Raw genomic sequence first — 26991 nt, 5'->3', positions numbered from 1 at the left:
AGGATAAAAAAAATAATAATAATTAAAATAAAAAGACAAAAGGAAATGCAGAGCAGTTTTCAGAAATCCTTAATGTGTAGCTTCTGATTTTTAAGGGTACCGGGACCTCCTGAAAGGTCCGTGGAGAATGTCCTCGAGGTCCCGGGCTGTGTGGGGCGGACAGTGGACAGATGGCAGCAAGGCCCTCTGCCTCCCGTCCTGGTGCCGCCGGGTCACTGGCCTGTCGCAGTCTGGCCCGTTTCCTGGGAAGACTCAGCAGGCTCCTATTTTAGGGTTTGACCTGCTCTTTAGCTTGCTGGCTGATTCTGCCTCCTTCATTCTTGTGTCCCAGCTTAGATACCGGTTCGTCCTCAAGTGGCAGAACCTGGGGAATGTTTGGGTGGAGATTAGCTGAAGTCAGCGCATTGCTGGGCAGATCTCGGCTGACCACTTCTGCAGGTTTTGCCAGCTCTGAGTGTGGTTGCGTTTCTGTGGAATCACCCTCGATCAGCCCCGTGACTCCGGGGGTCCTGTTCATCACTCAGTTTCCTCCTGAAGGAAACTTTCCACAAAGTCTGAGTCTCAGTTTGGGTTTCCCTGAGAGCAGAGCCTGATGTAAGGACAGGTGTTCCCTGGGAGTGAGGGCGAGGCAGCACCGCGAGGCTCAGAGACGGGCACTCACAGCAACAGGCGAGTTCTTCCCAGCAAAGTCACTGGGCAGTAGGGCTTGATTCCAGCAGGACCTGCCTCCAGAGGACCTGCCCCCCAGAGGACCAGTCCCCCAGAGAACCTGCCCCCAGAGGACCTGCCCCCAGAGGACCTGCCCCCAGAGGACCTGCCCCCAGAAGACCTGCCCCCCAGAGGACCTGCCCCCCAGAGCACCTGCCCCCAGAGCACCTGCCCCCAGAGCACCTGCCCCCCAGAGCACCTGCCCCCAGAGCACCTGCCCCCCAGAGGACCTGCCCCCCAGAGCACCTGCCCCCCAGAGCACCTGCCCCCCGAGCACCTGCCCCCCAGAGCACCTGCCCCCCAGAGCACCTGCCCCCCAGAGCACCTGCCCCCCAGAGGACCTGTCCCCAGAGCACCTGTCCCCAGAGCACCTGCCCCCCAGAGCACCTGCCCCCCAGAGGACCTGCCCCCAGAGCACCTGATCCCAGAGCACCTGCCCCCCAGAGCACCTGCCCCCCAGAGGACCTGACCCCAGAGCACCTGTCCCCAGAGAACCTGACCCCCAGAGGACCTGACCCCAGAGCACCTGTCCCCAGAGAACCTGTCCCCAGAGAACCTGACCCCCAGAGGACCTGCCCCCAGAGCACCTGTCCCCAGAGAACCTGACCCCCAGAGGACCTGACCCCAGAGAACCTGACCCCCAGAGGACCTGACCCCAGAGCACCTGACCCCAGAGCACCTGACCCCCAGAGCACCTGACCCCAGAGCACCTGATCCCAGAGGACCTGACCCCAGAGGACCTGACCCCCAGAGGACCTGGCCCCCAGAGGACTTGCCCTCCAGAGGACCTGACCCCACGAGGACCTGACCCCACGAGGACCTGCCCCCCCAGAGGACCTGCCCCCCCAGAGGACCTGACCCCAGAGGACCTGCCCCCCAGAGGACCTGCCACCCCAGAGGACCTGCCCCCCCAGAGGACCTGACCCCAGAGGACCTGACCCCAGAGGACCTGCCCCCCAGAGGACCTGACCCCAGAGAACCTGACCCCTAGAGGACCGCCCCCCAGAGGACCACCCCCCAGAAGGTCAGGGCAGGGCAGGGCATGTACCCACCTGGTCCTCCCATGGCTCTGCTCTTCCAGACCCCCCCACCCAGGTGGGCTCTGGAGAAGGCAGCAAGTCGCAGGGTGTGCACCTGGGTGGGAGCGGGCCCTCCGGTGAGCCTCAGCTTGGGGGGAACAGGCAGGGCGCACCTGAGGCCTCGCTGCTGACAGCCCTCAGATGAGACCACCCTTCCATCTTGTCCCCTGTGACAGTCTGAGGCATGTGGCTTTTCCAAAGGTGCTAATGAATCTCCCAAGTCCCGGGGTTTTTCTAGAGATCACGTAAATGCAGTGGTGCCCCTCCCCACTGGCATCCTTCCCGGGGAGGTCTGCGCCCAGAGGTGCCCCCTGCCCAAGGGGGTGAGTGCGCACGCCGTGGGCTCTGAGTGAGGCGGGTGGGGGGCACAGCACAGTGTGGAAAGGGTTTCAGCAAAAACTGAAAACAGCAAAGGTTTTCCGATTAACCCACTGCAAAGAGGATGTTCAGTGATCCGGAGCATTCTATTCAGGAGCGTGAGAATCCCGAGCTCCCAGCCTGTGGTCTTCCTGGTCTTCCGCTTTGAGAAGTGATGGTGTAGCACACCGCACAGGGACGGTAGCTTTACTGATAGATTTGGGTTTTAGTTTGTAAAAACAAAAATAATTTTCTTCATTTTTATTGTGGACACCGTTACAGATGTCCCCATTTCCCCCATTTGTCCCCTCCTCAGCCCCTGGCTCCCTTCCCGCTGGCCATCACCACAGTAAAAATATTGTTTTACTCTTGTATTTTCTGAGTCAGAATATTATAAATTGATTGACTTATCAATACTATTATCAGTCAACATGGTGACTACATTAGACTACACAGACTCCCTTCAATAAAAGCTAAAATTGGCGTATGGTATGAAAACATCTCTATGAGATTATTGCCTTTGAACAGGGACACTTTTCTGTCAGAGTCGGATAGCACCTGTTTCAGACTTCGCGGGCCTCACCCTGGGGCCCCTGCGGCCGTCCCTCTGCCGCTGTCCCTCTGCCGCCGTCCCTCAGCCGCCGTCCCTCTGCCGCCGTCCCTCTGCCGCCGTCCCTCTGCCGCTGTAGGGGACTCAGCACTCAGCGCGTGGAAGGAGGCGGGTTTGGTTGTGCTTCGGTGGAATTCCAGTTACCAAGACTGGCAGTAGTCTCTGGTTTGCCGAGTGCTGCTCGTGTTAGGAGAATATATTATTTCTGATGAGCAGAAGTTTCTCCCTTTGGATCTTTGGAGAGCCGCTGTAACTCAGCCGTTCCTCGCGGGGGATCGAGGACACCCATCCCGGACCAGGGTGACCCGCTGGCTGTTTGCCCTGGTGACCCACTCAGTAAGTCACCTTCTGGGGGAAGTCGTAAGGGCAACATTTTCATACAAAAGACATTTTTGGGTCTCTCTCGAGTTTGTGTCTTTGATTTTCATGTGCATCCCCCCCCCCACTTTAGTGTTTCTCGGTCTTGAACCACCTCACAAAGAGTAAGACAGATATTCAAGAGACGGGTACACATGTGACGTCATCTCGGAGATCCACGTGTTACGTGGAGTTTCTTCGGCGGAGCGCTGTGATTGTCACGTGCCGCTGAGCGAACGCGGACAGATGACACTGCTCTGCGTGTGGGTGACTGGATGATGTGCAGAGGTGATGACGTAGCCCTGAGAATTGCCCCTTTGTCAAGAAGTCCCTGCGTCACAGATACATCGTAGCTTCCGCTTTTCTCCTTAAAATATCGATTACTGTGCCTAGTGGAGATTTAAATAATGCATACTTTTTTTTTTTTTATCCTCACCCGAGGATATTTTTCCATTTTTCGTACAGATAGAGTGGGAGGGAGAGAGAGAGAGAAACATCGATGTGAAGGGACACATCAATTGGCTGCCACCCGCACGACCAACCAGGGCCGGGGACAAACTACAACCGAAGTACGTGCCCTTAGCGGGAACTGAACCCGGGTCTCTCTGGACCGCAGGCCGACGCTCTAACCGCTGAGCCAAACTGGCCAGGGCTGCATACTTTTTATTTAGAAAATTTTTAGGAAAACTACAGCAGAGTTTCTGTGATGCATGTATAATACGGGGTAGGTGTGCTGTATAACAACGTGTTATGTATTACAGATAACGTGTGATTGTTGCGATATGCTCATGCATCACTGAACCAGGGAACCGGTCTGAGAAATGAGTCAGTGACTTCCTCGTCGTCCGGACGTCCCAGACTGCACTCACGCACACCTGGGTGATGCGGCGGCTGCTGTGTGTGTGCTAGATTTTTATTTTTATTAAATATTTTTTTCTGCCCTGGCCAGTTTGGCTCAGTGGTTAGAGTGTCAGCCCGTGGACCAAAGAATCACGGGTTCGATTCCAGTCAAGGGCAAGCACCTCGGTTGCGGTTCATCCCCGGCCCTGATTGGGGTCATGTGGGAGGCAACCAGTCGATGTGTGTCTCTCACATCGATGTTTCTCTCTCTCCCCCTCCCGCTCCGTTTGAAGATAAATAGAAAAATATCATCAGGTACGGATTAAAAAATAATTTTTTCTTTTGTTAATCCTCACTTGAGGATAATTTTTTAAATTGATTTTCAGAAAGAGTGGGATGGAGGGAGGGAGGAGAGAGAAAGAGACAGAGAGAGAAACATCGATTGGTGGCCTCCCGATGACTCCAACCGGGATGGAACCTGTAACCCAGCTACACACCCCTGACCAGGAATTGAACCCAAGACCCTTCCATGTGTGGACAAAGGCTCCATCACTGAGCCACGTGGGCCAGGGCTGTGCTATACTTGCGTACGGCTGGCGGCCTGGTTCACACCAGCATCCCGCAGACACGTGGGGGATGCGCCGTGGTAGGGCCGTACAGGGCCTCGATGTCGCTGGGTGACGGGACCTCTCAGCTCGTCGCAGTCTCCGGGCCCACTGTGTGTGCCGTCCGCTGTTGACTGCAGTTCTTGATCAGCCGTCTGCCTACGGGGCACACACTGTCAAGGCGGTGCTCGGGCGAAGGTGGTTTTGAACCGTCATGTCCTCCTCTTCCCTGTTCCTCGGGCTCTGGACTGAAACTGCCCGAGGACTCTGCCTGCCCCACGGCAGCTCTGCCTCTCTGCGTCCCTTTCTGATGGCCCTTCTCCCGTTGCCAAAGGAGGAGAGCTTCCTCTTTCCTTTGCAGAATCCCAGTGTGGGTTGTTGCCCAGAGTGTGAGTGTTTGTGGTTACTAACAGCACAGTCCGAGAAGGCCCTGCTGGGAGACCGTGGGGGAGGGCAGAGCATGGGGGAGGGCAGAGGGGGGAGGGCAGAGCAGGGGCGCTTCTAGGGGTGAGGCGGACTCTGTTTCTCCAGGTTACCAACTCGCCACAGAGCTCTGCATCCCCATCCACTCCTCCGTCCCTCCTCCTTCCCTCCCTCCCTTCACCCATCCCTCCATCTGTCAATCCATTTAGCCATCCCTCCACCCCTCCATCCATTTATTCCTCCTTCCCTCCCTCCCTTCACCCATCCCTCCATCTGTCAATCCATTTAGCCATCCCTCCACCCCTCCATCCATTTATTCCTCCTTCCCTCCCTCCCTTCACCCATCCCTCCATCTGTCAATCCATTTAGCCATCCCTCCACCCCTCCATCCATTTATTCATCCCTCCCTTCCTCCTTCATCCACTTATCCATATATCCATCCATCCATCCACCCTTCTGTCCATTCATCCTTCTGTTCATCCCTCCATTCCCCATGCATCTATCCATCCGCCCTCCCTTCATCCATCCCTCCATCCCTCCATCCATCCACCTGTCCATCTGCTCATATTAGATTTATCATTCAGAAGTGAGAATTTGCAAAGGGATGCAACGTAGTCCATATATTTAAGTTAGAAGGAAACCTGTTCAGACAGAACTCAGGGCTGACTCAGCTGAGGGCATTGAAGGCTGCCTCTCCAGTAGGTTGTACGGTGGACAGACTCCAGAAACCCAGCGGTTTCTCAGACCCAAGCTCTCGACACAAGCGCATATAAGGCATATTTACTGTAAACAGAGAACGTGGAAAGACACATCATTCGCGTCTGTTTGAACCTGCGAGAGGACGTTTCCTGCACCAGCGTCAGAATGTGTACTTGGGGACAGGATCTCAGGGAAGTCGACCTGCTGCAAGGGAGTGAGCGGATGCAGAGGGTGCCCTCGACCTGGATCTGCGCCCTGGATGTGGGCCAATTACCGGGGTGGCCTGGCCTCCCCTCACCTGAGTGCAAGTCATAGAGGGTGGGAGGTAACCCCAGAAACGATCCAGATTTCAGTCGGGCTTGCAATGCTCACAGGTCTCTCTGTCAAGACCAGAGAGCCCCAGACACGGCCTTGTGCTTCCAACCCTGCGTCCCTGGCGCTGACCCGGACGCCTGCCTGGGGTCGCCCCCAGCTCCCTGCTCCGCAGAACACCTGCTTGGAGCTGCTGCCGTGTGCTCTGTCTTGTTCACTGGGATGTGTGTGTCCGTGTGGCTGTCTCCCTCTGTGGGATTCAGTGCGGTTCAGCAGACGATTTCGGAGGACCGGCCTCGTGTGTGTGGACACCATGGTGGACGAAGCCTGTGGCTGCCAGTCAAGGCCGACCTAAGCAAAGGCCGCCTGCTAGACCGGCGTGGCCCGAGGGGTGGAACCAACCTGGGCTATTGGAAGCGTCTCCCTGGGGAAGGGACAGCGGAGAAAGGGACGACTGCAGTCGGTGTGGATGCAGGAGGAGGCGGTGGCGGGAGGAGAGGTGTTTCCCGGGGAGCAGCAGGCCAGAGGCCTGGTGGAGAGGGTACTCCTTGGCCACGCACGTGTCCAGGGTCCTGGGACAACGTGTTGGTGGCCTGCGGCCTCCCAGGGTCACAGCAGCACGTGGCCTTCCCACGAAACGGTCAGCTTAACCACACAGAGCAGGCGAGGTGGCCGTCCCGGGACCAGTGCTGCGAGGCACCCCGAGCGCGTGGTTATGCGGGTGACAGCCCTGCACAGGCCTGGGCTGTTTCCGGGGGTGTATGTAGTTTCCTAGTCATGGTGTCCCTTGGTTCTTCCGACAGTCGGAGGAGGACGGATTCCAAGCCAAGCGAGGCTCAGAGAGCAGGTCTCAGCTCCGCACTGGGGACGCGGTGACACATGGCGCGGGCAGGTAGCCGTCCCCGGGATCTCACGTGCTGCCCTCAGAAATGGCTGCCGAGGGAGGGGTGCCGGCCTTCGGGTCACTGCCCTGCAGGGGGCTGCCTTCGCCTCTGTGACCCATGCAGCCTTTCCTGGCAAGGAAGGGTTCTTTGGGTGACTGAGGTGCAGCTTCGAAGGCCTACTCTGATGGTGCAGGTTGTTCTGCACATGAACCCTGCACACGCCGTCTGAGCTCGTTAGGTGTACACTGAGATGCTAGTATTTTCTTCTTTATCTTTTTGAGCATCAGTTATTGTTCTTTTATAATATAAAATTACCTTTTAAAAGACTCATAAGGTTTCTAGTCCCAGTTTCTGCCCTAATGAAAAACCTCAGATGATTGTGCATTTCTATTTCTCTTCCTGCCAAAGGTTAATGTGTTTTTCTTTATTCCCTGTGGGTCCCTACCTGTTGCTCACCAAGGCCCGCCTCCCCACCCCCACCCCCATCCGGGACAGCTTGTGGAATGCGTCTCCTTGGTCCAGTCCAGCAGACAGCACATTGGCGTGGGAGTTACTAGGCCTGGATGTGGGACCCGCCACAGGCCCCCGTGAATGAAGTGCTCCCGGGGCTGGGTGACATCCCTGATTCCATGGGGAGGTTGCTAGGGTGCTGACCTCCGATGAATGGTATTTATTCTCTGTGTGTTGTTCCCGATATGCTGCTGGACAGTCACAGTCAGGTGACGTTACTGTGCTTATTGGGCGAACCGTATTATTTTTTGCCAAACCTACAATTTTTATAAACAAATGTATTAGCTGTTATTTTACACAATCGTGTTTGATCTAAATCCGTATCTCACCGTGAAAACAGGGGTGAGCAGCATGGTTCATTGAAAGTTCGTTTTACACGTCCGACGTCCGGATGAGAATCCACGCGGTGTCCGTCCTTCGATCCAGGAGACGGGCCGGGCGGCCGCGGAGAGGCCCGGCATGTGCTGCAGCTCACGGGGTAGCGGACAGGTTCTCCCAGGAAGCCCCAGTGTGCATGTTCTTTACGTTTTCTTCAAGCTAAAGGAAGTCACGGTGTCTCCCCATTTCGGAGTGCCGTCCATGAGTTTCCGTTCACCCGAGGTATTTTTTTTTCCACTGATTTGTAAAGAGAGTGGAAGGGAGGGGGAGAGAGAGAGAGAGAGAGAGAGAGAGAGAGAGAGAGAGAGAGAGAAACAGACAGACAGACATCGATGTGAGAGAGACACATTGACTGGTTGCCTCCCACATATGTCCCAGCTGGGCCGGGAACAGAACTGCAACCCAGGTATGTGCCCTTGACCAAGAATTGAACCCGAGACCCTTTGGTTCACGGGACGACGCTCCAACTGCTGAGCCACACAGGCCAGGGAATGAAATTTTTATTTTTAAACCTTTACAGACCATGAATAGTGTAGATGTACTTCTTTACTATGCTCCCTGAGTAAATACTATATTATGGTTAGTGACTTGAAAGTGGTATAAAAATCTTTATGTTAGAGGTATAGCATTAATACAGAAACAGAAAGGTATGTGACTTCTAAAGGGTTTTTAAAAATTGGTAAATAGAAGTCATCCGAATTTTTATGATTTGAAAGCGTCTTGGCAGTTTTAAAACACTTTCAGCCTCTAGAAGTTTCACCTTTTCTGCATTTCTGGTGTTCTCATGGAAGAGAGACACATGGCTGCGGTTTTGAGAACTTGGGTTCCTTTGATGTCACAGATGGTTTTTCGTGTCTCCTTTGTCCTTTGTCTTCATTAACTGCAGTTGAGAGTTTGAATAGGTATGGCTTCCCGAAAACATCAGATTAGTCTCAGGCCTGGGCTGTTCGCACTCAGGTAACGGGTGAGAAGTCATCAGGCAGCACGTTGATAACATCACCAGCGAGGACACACTTGCAACCAGACGCGTTGAACACTGGGCGGCTGGGAGGTGGCCTCCTCCCTGTGGGTGTGGGCGCCGGCAGAGGCTCCGTTCTGGGGGTTCCTCCTGATCTGTGGAAGGGCTGTCCCGGGCCTTCCCTCTGCCCTCCTCCCCTTTGGGGCCGGATAGAGAGGAAGTAATGACTGCAGAGGTGCTTCCTCAGCTGTAAAATTCTGCACAAACGTGAGGCATTGTTACCAAACCCAGGGACACAGTGTAAGAGTTAAGAGGTAACAATCCCCTTTGTTATGTAATGTTTGAGTGGTAACTGTGTTCTCTCTTCTCCCGCAGTAGCAGCTAATTGGCCCTAGTTATCCGCTGTTCCACCTCAGACTCCTAGGTGGGCACTGAGCGCATACCTTCCTGCGGGCGTGGGTGTTCCGTGGGTGGCTCACCTTGGGATGGCGAACTTCAGTTTTTCTCATTTTGACTAGTATGTGGTTACATGATCAAGTGCTAAGATTTCATAGTGCACGCTTTTTAAATGTTTAACTTTTTTTGCATTTATTCGTGTAGTTATATTTACAGTATAGGTATGTTATTCTGCAGACGTATTGTCTCAGACACCCGTGTGCACTGGCTCAGCTGAGCACAGGGGAGGGATCACGTGCGTGCTTACAGGAGACAGCCCCCCACTGGCAGTGACCGATGGGGATAAGAAAACCCAGGTATTTTTCTTGAAAAGCTAGATTTTGTTTTTGATATAAAAGGGACTGAGTCAGCCAGGCCTTTCTCTCTCCCTCCTTCACTCCCTCCCTCCTGCTCTGTTAAAAGCCCTTTGCATTTAGCTTTTATTTGCATCTAGTTTTGACTCTGTGCTCAAAGTGATCGGAATTATAAAGTGGGAGGAAAGAGAGGGGTAGATGCACTGCCCATTAGAGTCATTTCCAAACGGAAAAGGTTCCCACGACTTTTTCCCTCGGGTTTTTTCTCTTGGCAAAAAGCAGGCTTTGCCCTGGGGCCTTCCCAAAAGCCCTGCATCTGGATGGAATCTGATCTATTTGGAGTCGGACCCTTTCACCAGGGACAGCAGCGGAGTCAGAGTCTTAGAAGCGCTGTTATTGATAGCATGTCCTCAGAGCAAGTACCGGATGGATGGACGGAGGAGCCGGCACTGGAGAGAAGCCCTGTGGGACCGGAGGCTCCTGGGGAATGAGCACTGAGAAGCATCTTCTTACTCGAAGAGGTAAAGACAAGACACGTTGTGAGAAGTCCATTTGGCCCCTAGGGCAACTCAGCCAGGTTTTGCCTTCTGCGTGGGCACCCTGCCTTTGTTGGGAATGCTGTTCCCCAGACAGGGCTGCGATGACTCTGCAGTGGCGTTCGCACAGATCTGGGGGGTCCCCGCCGGTGCCAGGGGAACCGGTCCATTCTCCTTTCTCCTACTTTGGATGAGAAGACATCCCTGGCTTTGTGTGAAGGAAGCCGCCTGCGGACCTTGACAAGGATGCCCCTGTCTCTGTCATGCTGCCCAGCTGCCGGACACACAGTGGGCGCTCCGGAGTGTCACTGGATGTGCAATCTGTCTTCTCATCTCGGAGACGGGCCGTTTCTGAAGTCTGTGCACCTGCGTCACCGCCATCTACCCTCAAGCTCCGTTTTTGGGAACCAAATAGTTCACACTCAGTTTGCAGGGTCAGGTCCAATCTGTGCGTGTCACAGACACGTATTTCTGGTCCTGGGCACACCCTGGAAGCCCAGGAGGCCCGCATGGGTAAGAGAAGAGGGCATGAGGAAGGAAGGCCCACGGAACCTGTATTCTCCGCAGCGGGGCGTGTGGTCCTTCTGATTGATCTCTGGGTATGAGCTGTGTCCCATGCCCTTTGCCATCCTTACCTGGCACAGTGGTTCAGTGCCCGGGTCCCGGGACCACACCTGCAGCTCCCATCCTGGTCTGTCACCACTGTCTGTGAGAACTGAGTCGCAGGACTTCTTTCACCCTGGCTTAGCTCATGGTAAAATAGCATGAAAATAATGCTCTCTTGTTCATAGGCGAGCACATTAGTTACATAACAGGCGGGTGGGACAATGCACTGAACATGTTGTTTCCTTTACCGAGGACGTCCACATTCCTCACCTCAGGTGTGGCCCTAGCCCGCTGCTGGAGAGCCGGCGGGCCTCCAGGTGTCGGGGGAGGTCCTGACGCAGGCCAAGCCCTCCCACGGGCTGCTTGACCTCGCCGCTGAAGGCTGGGACGGAGGCTGGTGTGGGCAGCATCAGCTTGTTCGGTAGGTAGAACAGTGGCCTGTTACAGCCAGCGAGGGCACGGGAGGAGGCGCACGGCGCACCCCAGCCTTTCAGGGTCTTCACGTGGGGCCCAGACGCACCCTCCAGTGTTTGTAAATCATCGTTTGCACGGCTCAGTCTCCCTGTCGGAACTGTGACCATTGCATTTGCTGGGGGCCGCTGGGAACACCTGCCGTTCCTGGGACCCTGGGGTTCCCCGGGGCCTGGATGCGGAGCGTCAGGAACCTGAGAATTCCTGGACGGGCAGCTTGGCCTGGCGTCTTCCCTAAAGGCTGTGCATTGTAGTAAGGTTGGGGTGCTCCTTTCCCACGACTGACGTCTCATCCTCACTGCGTCGAGGGAAAGGCGAGAGATGTCACAGATGCAAGTTATAATATTCCGTTCCCTTATTTTCATTCCCAATTTCGCTCCCCAGGGTAATGGTCATACCTTTGTTTTGAGGTGTGTGTGTGTGTGTGTGTGTGTGTGTGTGTGTAAACTGGCTTGTATGTTTGCTAATCTGATAGAACGTGTGGGGGCAGCGTATGGAATGTATTTCCCGGGTTTGTCCTAACCCCAGGGTCAGAAATATGGGGTTCCTTGACAATACGCACCGCGTGTCCTGGGTAAACGAGAGGTTTACATTCACCACACGAATGTAAATGTCTGTCTACGGATAGGACGGTACCTGTGAAATGTGCAGGAAAATGAGAACAAAGGCTGAGCGACTTCCCGGCCGTGGCGGGAATGGCCCGTGTTAGACCGAGAGGCTGCAGTGGTAACACCTGGCTGGTGGGCTTTGCCTCTGGAGACCTTGCCGCTGGGCACCTTGCTGTAACTGTGCAGCAGGTGGCGTTTCCCCATTGACAGACAGACTCTGGTTTTCGTTAAATTAACGTGTGATATAGTCCTGTTTATTTTTGTTCATAATTTTTGCTCGGGTGGTTATTAAAGACACCTTCTGTCTCGAATGCCCCGGATTGCATAGCTCACCAAAAATAAAGACAGCGCCATGTTCACGATGGTCTTTAATGTGTGTGACTGGGGCGGACCGATGTGGACGAACACGGACCTGTGTCTCCAAGAAGCAGTGCCAGGTCTGGAGAAAGCGTCCACAGTGCGCAGGGACGGAAACGCGCAGCCTTGTCGCCCATCCCCTCGGAGTCAGGTACAGCGGTACACGGGTCCTCCAACGGACCATCGCTTATTTCACTGCATAGCTCCAGACATGGCGTGGATCTCGCTAAGGTAGCTGTGCAGGCCCAGACCGAAGCCCGCTGGCCAGTTTCCTTACCCACCGCCCAGCTCCATGTGCCGTCCCTGAGGCGTTCAGCAGGGAGCCGTATATCACTGACTCCACCTTCCTCCGGCGACAACGGACCCCCCAGCCGGGCCGCACACGCCACCTGACTTCGTGGCATGCAGACAGGTGCAGGCAGTGACCATGTGCTCGTACCGGGACTCAACGGCTACCACCCTTCGGTCTCGTAAAATGGTCAGTAGCAACTACTGTTCCTCAGAAATGCTGACAAGTCAGATCCTTTGGGGCTCTTACCCGCCTCTGATGCCCTCTGTAAATGCAGCCTCCGTGCCGGGCGTGTACCGCAGACTCGTTTGCTTCGGGGCCGTACGTTCATCTCTGCAGGACAGCGAGAGGGTGCCGCCGGGTAGGGGAGCCCACAGGCGCCTCTGCCAACCTGGCTCCCCTGTCGACAGGAAGGAGCCCCCTGTCCCCTCCGTCTCAACCTGTGGTGGAGGCGGGTGGGTCCTTGTCCAACGGGCACCCAGGGAGGGTGCAGTCCAGCACTTTTCAGGGGCGATGGCTGCCACAGGGGCGCTCCAGTTGCCAGGCCAGAGATGTGGACTCACCTGGAGCACATCGCCTTGAACCAGTCGGTGGGAAGCACAACTGTTTTGGGGACATTATAGGGGAGGTTGTGTCTACAGGAAGTTTCTCGTGGAAGACTGGCAGTTGGGGGACATACCCGTTCCCTCCATACCAGGGATGGTGCGTTTTCCCAGAACGAGTGGTTTTTACTCTCCAGGCTGAGCTGGGGAAATGAGCAGCTCAGGTTTCGCCTGGACGCGGGGAAGCCCGCGGCCAGATTTGTGGCGGATCCGAGGTGTGTGTGTCATTTCTTCCGGGGCGTGCTTGTGTCTCGCCCCCTTTTCTGCCATTTTATGTCCCAGTTTTGCCTATTTCTCGTGTATTTCTGCGTCGTGTCGATTGCCCGGTTTGCTTGCTGTGCAGTGTGTAGACTTGAATGCGTCCACTCTGGAGCAAGACAAGGCAGACCATCTTCATCTGTTCGAGCTGGTGCCATCCTGAATCAGCAGGCTCTGGTGTACGCAGGGGAAGCAGCTGTTTCGTGGGCACAAGGCTGATGAATGAAGTGGTGTGACTCAGTTGCAGCGGAGGCTCTTTCTCCTAGAAGACCCAGCTCATTCTGCCAACCACGCCACGTTCTCTTGCAGGAAAACAACAGCCACAATGTAACAACTCCGGGTCCTCCACAAACACAAATGAACTTCACTGGTGGACAAGCTCATTCTGCCAACCACGCCACGTTCTCTTGCAGGAAAACAACAGCCACAATGTAACAACTCCGGGTCCTCCACAAACACAAATGAACTTCACTGGTGGACAAGCTCATTCTGCCAACCACGCCCTGTTCTCTTGCAGGAAAACAATAGCCACAATGTAGCAACTCCGGGTCCTCCACAAACACAAATGAGCTTCACTGGTGGACAAGCTCATTCTGCCAACCACACCACTGTTCTCTTGCAGGAAAACAACGGCCACAATGTAACAACTCCGGGTCCTCCACAAACACAAATGAACTTCACTGGTGGACAAGCTCATTCTGCCAACCACGCCACGTTCTCTTGCAGGAAAACAACAGCCACAATGTAACAACTCTGGGTCCTCCACAATCACAAATGACCTTCACTGGCGGACTGTGGACACCTCCGTACACAAGCCGAACGAGGCGTCTAGATTGACTCAGCTCATCTGAGGCGGCTTCCAGGGAGCTGGGCCCCCAGGCACCCCAGATCCGACTCGGGGCCCAGGTGACACATTCTTTACTTTGAGTATTCATTTCAGGAAAAAAAATAATTACTGATGGGATTTGCTTAAATAGCATCCCTTCGGGTCTCTACATTAGAATTCAGTTGGAAAGGATTCAGTTTGTATACATAGCTTCAGGACAATATCTTCTGTGGAAAAGAGGAATTTTTAAAAGTAAAAATGAGTTTGTCTGGTGAGGCTCAGCAGTTGGAGCGCGGGCCTTTGGACCGAAGAGTCCCGGGTTCGATTCCGGAGAAGGGCGTGTACCTCAGTTGTAGTTCATCCCCAGCCCTGGTTAGGGTTGTGCGGGTGGCAACCAATTGGTGTGTCTCTCTCACATCGATGTTTCTCTCTTTCTCTCTTCTTCCCTCTATCTGAAGATAAATGTAAAAATGTCCTTGATGAGGATTAGAAAATAAATAAAAACAAGTCCAGCCAGTGTGGCTCAGTGGTTGAGCATGGCCCCATGCACCAAGAGGTTGCCGGTTTGATTCCCAATCAGGGCACATGCCTAGTTTGTGGGCCAGATCCTCAGCGGGGGGCAGCCAATCGATGTTCTCTCTCGTCAATGTTTCTTTCTCTCTCTCCCTCTCCCTTCCTCTCTCTTTAAAATCAATAAAGGAAAAGAAAAAGTAAAAATGATCTTAGTTACTTTTATTCCCCAATTCTCCTCCAGACTATGTTCCCTGTTTCCTTTGGAGAAATACATGCTGGGTTTCTGAATGTTCATTTGTTGGTTGTTTTTTTTTTAAATCATCTTGTCCTTTCTCTCTTCCCTGGGGTGTTCTTCAGTGTCCTCAGCCCGGCGTTTCTGTACGTACAGAGGAAAGCTCACCTGTACGGGAGGATTTTACAATAGGAGGTCCCACCTCGGCAGATGCTGGGGCAGAGGCCGCAGCCTGGGGCTGGAGGGGCTGACGTCCTGGGGCTCTGTGGGTTCTGTCCTTCCCTGCGGGGGGGCCAGCGGCGTTGCTCTCCTGCATGTCACTCCAATCCTCTCCTGTGCAGAGGAGACGAGCCCTGTGTTCTAGAAGTCTCCGCCCCTCCAGGAGCACGCGGGCCCTCAGCGTGGAGAGGCGGCCGCTCTGCTGTATTTGAGGAACATTAGCCTAATGAAGTGGGCCCACACGTGACCTTTATTATTAATTCTTTACTATCTCCCTGATGCTTTGGGGCTGCAAAAATGTCAAGTGTCTCTAGTGGCTTTGCTGTGAGGGAGAGAAGCGAGCGGCATCGCACGGAGGTGTAACCAAGGCCCCTGCCTTCCTCTGCGGGGTTAACGCCCGGCGGGGATGAAAAGCCGTCTTTCTGCAGAGCGTCTTTCTGAGTCTCAGCCAGAAGCCGTCGGGATGGCCTGGAGCTAGTGTTTCGCAGCCCTTATGACCTCCTTCTGGCCCTGGCTGGTTTGGCTCAGCGGGTGTAGCATTGGCCCTTGGACCAAAGAGTGGCAGATTTGATTCTGGTCAAGGGCGTGTACCTTGGTTGCGGTTCAGTCCCCAGCCCTGGTCAGGGTCGTGTGGGAGGCAGCCAGTCGATGTGTCTCTTTCACATTGATGTTTCTCTCTCCAGCTCTCCCTCCCACTCTATGTGAAGATAAAATGGAAAAATATCCTCAGGTGAGGAATAAAAATATAAAAAGAAAACTCTTCTGGTTTGGGTTTATGGGCTGAAAGCACACCCACCCCCAAGTCTGTGACTAGAGCTGACAGAGGACACAGTCCTGCTGTGACGTGTGTATGTGTGTGTGTGTGTTTGTGTGTCTGTGTATCTGTGTGTGTCTGTGTGTGTATCTGTGTGTGTGTGTGAGCGTGTGTGTCTGTATGTGTCTCTGTGTGTGTACGTGTGTGTCTGTGCGTGTGTGTCTGTGTGTGTGTGTGTGTGTGTGTGAGCGTGCGCACGTGCCGGGACAGCTCCATCGCCTCTTCACCCAAAGGTGCGTAATCTGGGCTGAAATTCTCTGACCAGTAGTCACCAAGATGCTTGGTTCAAAGTCCTAGTCAGTCCTTCTTCTCTGTTCTTAACTGGGAACCACGAGATTATTACTGAAGGATGATGAACCCTTCCTCACAGCTTCTTGGTGAGATTCAGAGCACAGTCCGGTTTCTGTCTCGTCCTCGAGACCGTGCATTTCCCATTTCAGGGTGATTCCCTCAAGGGGGAGATGTGTTAAAATTATGGTACAAAGAACTGTCCGCGTAGGGAGGGAGGCCTGCACCGTCAGTGTCTCCTCTCTGAGCCTCCCTATGAGCCGTAAACTTGACCTGGAATTCCGTTTCCTTTGATTCTGAAGTGGCACAGCTGCTGTGGCTTCCTGCTCAAGCAGGGGCCCCCACCCCGGCCTCTGTAACCTCAGCCTCATAACCTTTAAAAAAGGTTCCGTTATGCCACTGTTGCCATGGGACTTCGGCACTGCCGTGCGGTGGTGGCCACCTCTAGTCCAGTTCTCGGTGTCTAAGGACTCTTGTGAACTTAGGTTTACAGGGATGTCCTGCCCGGCAGACACGTACGGTTCTTCCCAGTTCACGCACACACACTGCTCGGGGGGACGGGCTGGTTCCTCCCCTCTCCACTCCCGGTAATTACCGACAGTTCTCACGATGTGTGTAACGCTGTCGTTTACCTGGGGTGCTGTGACTGTGACTGTAAGCATGCAGAGGAGACAGGTAGCGATTACATGCAGACACACTGTGGGCTGCAGCTCCCCAGTGAGTGGTTGCAGCGGTGGTCATTTCGGAAGGCAGTCACCGGTGCGGGTTTGCTTGGGCCCAGATTACCTCACTCACACCGTGCTGAGGGGATTGACTCTTTCTGCCCCCACCCCTGTGACCGGGCAGATGTTAAGGACGGTGTGTACATTCGCAAGATGCCAAACGGTTGAGTTGAAATTAAACCTTCCTTCATCCCATTGAGGGAAAATAGGCGGCCGACCTCCTACACAAGGCCCAGGAAAATAGTCATGGCAATGACTTTGATACCTCTATGTATGATTGTTAAGATACAATGTATTGCACTGGGCAGATTTGCAGGAGAGCTTGGCAGACCTTGGGCCTGGGACAAGCGGCAACTCCATCCAGCTGGTTCTGGAGGGGCCGTCTCTGTTGCCCTGTCCCTCCCAGATTGGTGTGTTCCTCACCTTTTCCCTTCAAAAGACTCGCTGGGAGGGGGATGGTCTTTTTCTAGGCTGCCCCGTAATGCTTTTCTGTGAGATGACTTCACTTTTTCCCCACATGGAACTCAAACGACAGGATCTTGTCAAGGACACATTTCTTTAGGTGGAAATGTACCCTCTACACTTGTATTTCTAAGTAGAAATGCTTTTCTTTTCCAAATGTGCTCTGTATACGTCCTGCTGGTGTTAGTGACGGTCAGAGGCATGTCTTCACTTTAACGAAGAGTAAGAACAAGGTAAAGGGATGAAGTGGAAAAACTTCCTTCAAAAACAAGTCTCAGTGTCCTCCGCTGTTCAAAAGTAGAACATGCCTATGAAACCGAACAGAAACATTTTGAGGGTTCCCAGACCCCAGATGCAAGGCACCCACAATATCTTTATTTCACTGACTGTCGTGAGATTGCTGCATCACACCCAGCTTTAGGCTAAGTGTGACACCCTTAAGAGCTCTGCTACTTTAGGAAACATCTTCTCACCGGAGCACGAAGTAAGTGGAGATGAAGCCGGGCTCCCAGACACGTTCACGGCTTGGGGCTGGATGCTGAGATGCCCAGTGTGTTCCAGGAAGGTGCTCTGGGAGGGTGGGGCACTCGCCGCCGAGGGCTGCTGCCTCTGGGAAGATCCTTGCAAAGCAAAGCCTGCACACTGTTTTCACTTTTTTTTTTTTATGCAAAAGCAAAGTTCCCTTCTGGATTTCTCATTTGAATGCGGCACTGATGTAGGTCTCTCCTGGAAGCTAAGGGGTGTGAAGAGAAACTTCCAGAATGTGAGGGAGGCCTGTAGCATGGGCAGCGGGGCCTGTCTATGAAACCAGAAACACACGTGCATGACAAAGAAGCAGCAGATCAACTGGACTCATCGAAATTACCGACTTGGGTGCGTCAGGGGACAGCACCGGGCCGTGCAAAGAACAACCCACAGGGTGGGAGAGCACGCTTGCGAGCCCTGTATCTGATAGGGATTTAATATCCAGCGCGTGTAAAGAACTCCTACAATTCCAGAACAGAAAGACAGACAATGCCGCTGAACAGACGTTTCTCCGAAGAGGTCGTGCAGATGGACCATAAACGAGAGTGGCTGATCGTCAACTTCAGTCTTTAGGGGAGTGCGAGTCGAAACCACAGTGAAGAGCCATCTCACACCCGCTGTAATCGCTTTCGTTAAAAGTAATGGGCGAGGAGTGCTGGGTGCAGGGAAACTGGGGCCATTGTGCACTGCGGATGGGAGGCGCTGGGGGAAGAGCTAGGATCCTCACTTGTATGATAACACTCATGGCAGCATTCGTCACACCAGAGGGTGAAAACAACCCAAATGCCCACCGATGGGGGAGTGAATGGGTAAACAAACATGGCCTATATGCACACGGGAATATTACGCAGCCCGAAAAAGGAAGGACATTCTGAAACGTGCTGCAGCGTGCATGCATCTGGAAGATGTTATGCCAGGCAGAAAAGGACAAATATTGTACAGTTTCATTCATATGAGGTATTTAGGCAAGTTTATCAAGACAGAAAGTAGAACAGAGATTATCAGGGGCGTGGGAGAGGGGAGAATGGGGAATTGTTACTTAGCGGTGACAGAGTTTCCGTTTGGGGTGATAAAAAAGTGTTGCAGCTGAATAGTGGTGACGGTTGAACAGCATCGTTTTTTTCCATTTACTGCCATTGAATTATACACTTAAATATGGTTAAAATGGCAAATTTGAGGTTACGTATTTTTACCACAATTAAAAAATGTTATAGCCGGGCCAGTGTGGCTCAGTGGTTGAGCGTCGACCCATGCACCAAGAGGTCATCGGTTTGATTCCCGGTCAGGGCACATGCCCAGGTTGTGGGCCATATCCCCAGTGGGGGGCATGCAGGAGGCAGCCAATCTATGTTCTCTCTCATCAATGTTTTTGTCTCTCTCCTTTTCCCTTCCTCTCTTTCTAAAAAAATCAACAAAGAGAAAAAAATGTTATATAACCCAAACCATTGAATTGTACATGTTACATGGGTTAATTGTATGGTATGTGGATTTAAAAAACGCAAATAGTATGACTCTATCAATGGACTTTGTTGACTTTATGATATTCAACTGTGTTGTCATCACACCTTGATGTCTGTCTGGGAAAGCTTGACCTCATGGATCTCACCCTCCCTCTACCCCATTCAAGGGAGCATTTGCCGAATGCTCACCAACACATACACAGAGGTTCAAAGGTGAACCTGGAGAATTTTCTAATCCATTCCAACATGCCTCCCATAATACTTATGCCACAAAGAAGGACAGAGGGGAGGGACATGCAGGAGGGAAGGAGGAGGAGGGAGAACAAGTCTGCATGATTCCCTTAAGTCCCTAGACTTTATTCATTTTTTAATTAAAAAAATTTTGTTTTTGCATTGTGTTCCATGAATGTATTAAAACATGAATGCAAGTGAATTTATTAAACATTGAAGCATGCACATTTATTAATGAAACAAAGCAGGCCAACCTGTCCACCTGGCTCATGAAGCACAGGCGGGCGCTCAGCTAATCTGAAGAGCTGTTAGGGTGGGCGGTTTCTGCCTTTATACCCTTCTGTCTATACATTTTTTTTTTTAAGTTCCTTTGATGGCTGTCCTGGTCCAGATGAACTCTATAAGTCTCCCCTTTTCTTTGTTACAGTTTCCCCACAATGTAAGGGAGGTTCCTGGCAATTGAACCCCGACTCCTGGCTGTGTGGTGGCCCCTCCTCTCCTGCGTTCTCTGTGAGAAGCAGGGGCTTTAACCTTGTCCCTGAGACGAGGCCCTGCTGCCAGCAGTCCGCAAAGCTTTAGGCTTCATTTAATTTCCTGCCTCAGTCTCCTTATTCCTCCCATCCCAGAATTTTCCTCGTCCTACAAAAGGGCTACAGGTTTGTGTGTGAACACACGTTTTTCTCTGAAATCAGCAGGCGGGAATGAAATAGCGTTGGATGGTAAGTGAGCAATTCGACTTTGTCAGAACTGCCCACAGCATCGTCAGGTGGCTGTGTGCATTGGGTGACATGGACTAGCAGGTTACATAGGTTTCAGATGTGCAGTTCGGTGATCCATCATCTGTGCATCGCATTGTGTGTCCCCACCCAAAGTCAAACCTCCTTCCGTCCCCGTCGGCTGGACCCCTTGTCCCCTTTGCTGTGCGCCCGCCCCTTCCCACTGGCCACCGCCGTCCTGTTGTCCGTGTCCATGAGCCTTCGCGTGTTTGTTTTTCTTGTTTGTTCATTGGTTGCGTTCAGCTCTCTATCCCCCACACGAGTGGAATCACATGGTTCTTGACTTTTTCCGTCTGACTTATCAAAACTGTGTAGAATCACTAAGCTCCGTTTCCACATAATTACAGTCTTTAAACGCACTCTGGCCGGTGCTGAAGCAACCACACTGGGCGTCGCGGCTTCTCCGCCGAAGCCTGGAAGCTCTCGCGCAGCTGCGGCGCCGTGTCTGATGGTGAACGTTTCCCGGCAGATTTTCCTCATCGTGGCTGGGTCTTTATATTGACAATGGTGTTTAATTGAAACCAAAATGAAGCGTGTGCAGTAAAAAATGACTCAATACGATAACAATTTATTCTGGTGAGTGTTTAAACGGAAAGCGATCGCTGCCCCTCAGCTCATTAAAATTCTCTCGTGCGCTTTCATTCCAACCTCCTCCCGACGAGCTAGGCTAATTGAAAGTCGTGTTTAATATATATTTTTTTTCTTGCTTTGCTTGGGCAGCCTGTGCATTAATTTATGTCTAATTAAAAATAAAGAGTTTGGATTGGGAAGTGTCGCCGAGTGACTTGTTTTCTGAACGTGGGCTCCTGCTGTTTGAGAACGCCAGGTGAGGGGGCGCCGTTTTCCGTGGAACTTGAACCAGGTGCCGTCCGTGGGGCGTCACGCCGGCCGCGGCGCCAGCTCCCTGGACGTCTCCTTCGCCGCTTCGTTTGCAGGCGGTAGCGGAGGACACCGCGCGCCTGCAGCCGGCCCCGTAGCAGGACGCGTCCCCGGCCTTGTGGTTGGCCTGGTCCTGAGCTGTCTGCGTCCTCACAGTCCACAGCCGAATGCCCCCAGCTCTTCCCAGCTCTTCAGGAGTTTCTTCAGCGCTTAGTCACCCCCCTCCCACCCCGCTTGCCCACGTGCACTTGAGAAATCCCGAAATAGTGCGCCACCATTTATCTCTGTTCAGAAAGAACAGGGCCCGGGAAAGCCACGCGCGCAGTCTCCGAGGGCTGGGGTACAGCCTGGCTCCTTGGACACGGAGCCCTGCGGCCCCCCGTTGCGGGAGGCATCTCCTCAGTGTCAGATTGCTTTTAGGTCCAGCACGTTGGCTGTTCAGGGCCCTGCAGTCCTCTTTACGGGGAGGAAAGTGCAATGGCCAGCCGCGGTGATCTGCCATCTGGAGGTGTCGGCCAGGGCGGGGGCGGGCACACTTACCACCGCCGGAAGCACCTCACCTGAAAAAATTAAGCATTTTGGAGGAAAAAAACCTTCCAAATTTTGCTTAAGCTCAGCCGATGTGGCTCAATGGATTGTGCATCGTCCCATGGACTTAGAGGTCCCAGTTCAATTCCCGGCCAGGGCACATGCCCAGGTTGCGGGCTCCATCCCCAGTGCAGGGTGGAGGGCATTGCAGGAGGCAGCCGATCGATGTTTCTCTCTCGCATTGATGTTTCTGTCTCTCTCTCTTCCCCTCTCTCTAAAAAAATCAATAAAAATATATTTAAAGAGAGATGTGTGCTGCTCTGACTTCCAGATGAGAGGAGACTAATGTCCCGGAAGCTTTTCCTGGTAGCGATGACCTTTGCTGTTGGCAGCACTGTGCTCAGGGCGCCTGTGGCCGGGCTGACTGTCTCGTCTCCCCGCAAGGAGGTGATGACTGGCACCGCGCAGCCGGGCACACTGTCGGAGAGAGAAGGCGCGTTGCAGCCCAGGCCGGCTGGTCCCGGCGCGCCGCTCAGACGTGCTCTCCATCTCTGGTGGCGAAGTTTACGGCTCCAGCCAGGCTCTCAAGTCCTCCTGCTTTAAGGGTTTATGATTCAGTGTTGTTTTTGTAGGTGATGCTGATGTGCCTTCGCCGTGCTCTCCCGCCCAGAGAACACAGTGCCGAGCCATGTGTGAAGCTGGAGGGATGGTGTTCAGAGACGGCTCAGGAGTCACAGCTCACTCCAGTCTGGGGCCAGCCCCCCCCCCCCCGAGCCCTGTACCCTGAGGGCATTTTTATCACCTACGTAACCGTGCTTTTTATATGTTTTTCTTTTTGAATGCCCGCTCAACACATTCCATCCTTCACCCTTCATCGGAGGGCTGGCGCTGGTAGCTGTGACTGTCACGTCAATGAGAACATTCAGACAGGGACACAGTGCCAGTCACGGTCTGGCCCCAGGAGGGGACAGGGGAGGGGAGCAGGGGCCGAGCTGACTCTGCTGTGTATGGGCACAGACTGTCCTTGTTGGAGGCCTGGAAACATTTCGGGGTGACTCTCCATGTGGGAAAGGACCACGTCATTCTTGGGACTATTTCCTGTCTTTGGGCCCTCACACAGGCCTCGTCTCTTAGGACGCTGGGCTGCATGCACATGACTGGCAGCAGGTTTCACGCCCGAGGCTGAGGAAGCCCCTGCGTGGGAGAGATGGAGGCAGGCCGGGGTGCAGGAGACCCCTCCCAGGGCCAGGAGCCTCCCCGTGTGCGCAGTGGGCGGTTCCCTCCAGCGCAGCAGCAGGGCTTCCGACCCCAGAACTGGGGTCCCAGCGAGCTCTGCCCTGCTGTCTCCCGCCTGTGCAGCCCGAGTGTCGCGCTTGCCGTGCTGACGTAGCGTGAACAGAATCCAAGCCCCGCGCGCTTCCGTGGGTCCAGGCGGGGTGCAGGGCACCGTTCGCTCAGGGCGGTGACGGGCATGGGGACGGCACACAGGTGCCCCCGGCACGCAGTGGGCAGCCCATGGCATGTGGCCGTTCTCTGCGCTATCACAGGAGCAGGCCACGCGCTCTAGTCTGCTCTGATTATTTCGTTGGCCAGTTTTTCTCACGTTTGACTAGTCTATGTCCTTTAGTTGGGGGATGAAGCAGACTTGGTCTCCTGGGGGATGATTATTCCACTGTTGACAGCTGACTTCACTCCTGAGAAATGAGTGACTAGTCGGGCATCCTTAGAGCTGTAGGTCAGCGTGGTGTCCTCTGCCTTCCAGACTGGTCTTGTGTTTGGCTGACCTTTACGTTCGCTAAATCTCTCTCTGTGGCTCCCGCTGACCTGGGCAGGCTGACCGACGGTCGGGGTTGGCCGGGGACGGCCATGTGCTGGGAAGGCACCCTCAGTTCCCGCAGGCCACGAGGGTGTCGACCCTCCAGCCAGACTTTCCAGGCAGCGAAGGCCCCTGCCCCTCCCCCCCGCCCCGACTGCCCGGTGCAAAGGCTGCTTTTACTTGTTCACTCTGAATGGAGGGTTGTGCTACGGGGCCTTGTGATTCCTGCGGCTGACCGGTCCTGACTTCAGGGCCCTGCTCCCTTGGGCATTGGCTTGACCTTTGCTAGGGGTCAACTTGCCCAGTGAAGTCCAACAACGGGAAGGGACCCTCCGGCTGCGCTCGTGTCCCGGCTGCTCCTGGCCCCCGCCCAGGGATGGCATCGGGGCCTGTCACAGACATCTCTGGTAGCCACGTAGATTTTCGTGTACTGGCGCCTGTCATTTTCACTCTAGGCCTCGAGTACCGGAATAGCACTGAGTCATTCTGCACACACTGGGTCGTCTGCCAGGATGATTAAAAATTAAGTCTTCGTGGTCAGTAGAAGACATCGGAAGGAAAAGATCTGTCCTCAGGTGTTTGCATGAAGAGGTTTAGGGCTTTGGTAAAAATACCGGTCGCGTACACGACCACGGGAGCCTTTGGCTTTGTTGTTTACAAATCAACTCTGTTTCTCTTTCATTTGCGCAGAAAACGGTAGTGCCTGGCCCTGGCCGGTTTGGCTCAGCGGTTAGAGCATCGGCCTGCGGTCCTGAGAGACCCGGGTTTGGTTCCTGCTAAGGGCATGTACCTCGGTTGCAGTTTGTCCCCAGCCCTGGTCGGTTGTGCGGGTGGCAGCCACCCGATGTGTCCCTTCGCATCGATGTTTCTCTCTCTCTCTCTGTTCCTCTCTCTCCCTCCCACTCTACCTGAACAAAATTGGAAAAATGTCCTCAGGTGAGGAAAAAAAAAAGAAAGAAAACGGTAGTGCCTGTCACGTGGCGAGACTCGGGAGAAACTGACGGTCACAGCTGTCCGTGGACAAAGTGATGTGTGCTAGCAGTGAGCGAGGCTGTGAGATCCAGGGGCGGTGGGATGACGAGCTGGTAGGACAGGAATCTGGCGTCCAGGCCGCGGGCGCCGGGCATCTGCACGAATAGCTCGCCGACACAGAGATACCAGGAAAGTCCTGAAAATGCTCTCCCTCCTGTAGGCTCTCTGCCGGAGGAAATGTTTTTCTGAGGCGTGAAAGCTACTTGGGGAAAAACGTAATTATTATTGTTTTTAATGTGTTTGCTACTGTCTGCCAAGGAGCAGCCGCTTGCTGAGCTCACGCCCTGGCTCCCGAGGGTGGCTCCCGGGGACTTCTGCTGTTTCCTTGCTCACGATAGGCAGGGATACTTGTCCCTTTGAAACCGGGCTGTGCATGGAAGACAGCACTTAATTTCAGAAGTTTCGTACATTGGTCCCTGACAGGGTCCTGAGGAAGGACAACAGCTACTGCCTCCCGTTCGCTCCGGTGAGCCCTGTGCTGCGTCACGTGCCTGAGGCCAGCCAGGGGGCAGGACGCATCTGACCTGGCTGCTGCCTCGGGTGCACCGGGGAAGGAAAACAGAGGAAATGCAGTTCAAGAACTTACTAGAAAGCCCGCATTTCCAAACTGCGCAGCAGGCGTCCAACTTCAGGACAGAAATTAAGCTTTGTGGGCAACACTCTGGGTTTGCAAAGATCTAATGTGAGTCGATGAATGTGGATGTAGCTTGCTGTCCCTGGGGCTCAGCCTTTAGGGTGTGGGTCACACATTCCCAGGAAGTGAGTGTTGCAAGCCCAGGAGGACACGGCTGAGCTCATAGGAACAGAAAACGAAAGTGACCACAGCAGGGGGATGGCGTCAGCTCACTGTGGGTGCCCAGGGAGGGCTGGGAGGAGGCGGTATATACGTGAAAAGGCACTTGTATTTTAGTAAAATAAACTTGGTAGTAACCTAATCAAATTCGTCTCAACTGACCAAATAAGTTCTCATGCATGAAATAACACTTGGCAAAAGGAGTTTTAAAATGAAACTTTCTTGAAGTTGTTTGATACCTGTTATATTTAAAAGGACTCCAGACTTACAAATCTAAGGTTGCGTCCTTTTTTAGGAAAGGATTATTAAGAAAATAAATAAATAACCAAGTGACAGTATCTCCTTGCTCTGTCAAAGCCTGAAAGTCTTTGCCTTTCGCTTCTGTTTGTCTTGCATAGAAAAAATTCAGACCTGTCTTCATCACTTTGGAATCAGAAACATTCCACAGAGTTTGTTGAGAGTATCTAGTTGAAATGTGTTTTTAAGAAGGGACATTTATTGATTTATTTATCTTCACCCGAGGACTTTTTTTTTTTTTTTGCATTTATCTTCAGATAAAGTGAGAGGGAAAGAGAGAGAGAGCAACATCGACATGAGAGAGACACATCGAGTGTCTGCCACCCACACGACCCCAACTGGGGCCGGGGACAAACTGCAACCGAGGCACGTGCCCTTAGTGGGAACCGAACCCGGGACTCTCTGGTCCATGGGCCGATGCTCTAACTGCTAAGCCAAACCAGCCAGGGCTAAAAAGGGATATTTAAAATGATAGGTTTTACGTAATTGTTATGACTTCGTTGGTTACCTTATCAAATTTATTTTATTTTAACATAATGAATGGAATTAAACTATTTAAAAAATTTTTTATTGATTTTTTTTTTTAAGAGAGAGAGGAAGGGAGAGAGAGAAACATTGATGTGAGAGAGAAACATCCATTGGCCGCCTCCTGCACGCCTCCTACTGGGGATCGAGCCCACAACCCGGGCATGCGCCCTGACTAGGAATTGAACTGAGGCCTCTCAGTCCATGGGACATTGCTCAGTCCACTGAGCCAAACCAGCCGGGCTGGAATTAAACTCTTTTTTTTTCTTTTCCTTTATTGATGTTTTTAGAGAGAGAGGAAGTGAGAAGGAGAGAGAGGGAGAAACATTGATGAGAGAGAATATCAATTGGCTGCCTCCTGCGTGCTCCTCACTGGGGATCGGGCCCATAGCCTGGGCATGTGTCCTGGCTGGGAATCAAACCGGTGACCTGTTGGTGCATGGGTCGATGCTCAACCACTGAGCCACACCGACTGGACTGGACTGGAATTAAACTCTTTTTTGTTTGTTTGTTTTTTTATCCTCACCCGAGGACATTTTTCGATATTTTGTTCAGATAGAGTGGGAGGGAGAGAGAGAGAGAGAGAAACATCGATGTGAAAGGGACACATCGAGTGGCTGCCACCCGCACGACCCAACCAGGGCTGGGGACAAACTGCAACCGAGGTACGTGCCCTTAGCGGGAACCGAACCCGGGTGTCTCTGGACCGCAGGCTGACGCTCTAACCGCTGAGCCAATCCGGCCAGGGCTGGAATTAAACTCTTTATGTGTACTTTTGTAAGTGCTGTTCAGTGAGTTTAACACTTTGCATAGATGCTCATTTTATCAGACTCTGTGATGGACAACACCCCCACTCA

General features: G+C 53.3%; 1 protein-coding gene across 1 annotated transcript in view; it reads left to right on the top strand.

The window, feature by feature from the left end:
* PDE10A (phosphodiesterase 10A) overlaps positions 1–26991 on the top strand; it is a 199919-nt gene that overhangs the window by 15662 nt on the left and 157266 nt on the right. The gene's annotated exons all lie outside the window — the stretch shown is intronic.

This window comes from Molossus molossus, unplaced genomic scaffold, assembly GCF_014108415.1.
Source record: "Molossus molossus isolate mMolMol1 unplaced genomic scaffold, mMolMol1.p scaffold_m16_p_8, whole genome shotgun sequence".
Taxonomy (NCBI): domain Eukaryota; kingdom Metazoa; phylum Chordata; class Mammalia; order Chiroptera; family Molossidae; genus Molossus; species Molossus molossus.
The sequence above is the reverse complement of the archived record's forward strand: the minus strand, read 5'-3'. Positions and strand labels throughout refer to the sequence as shown.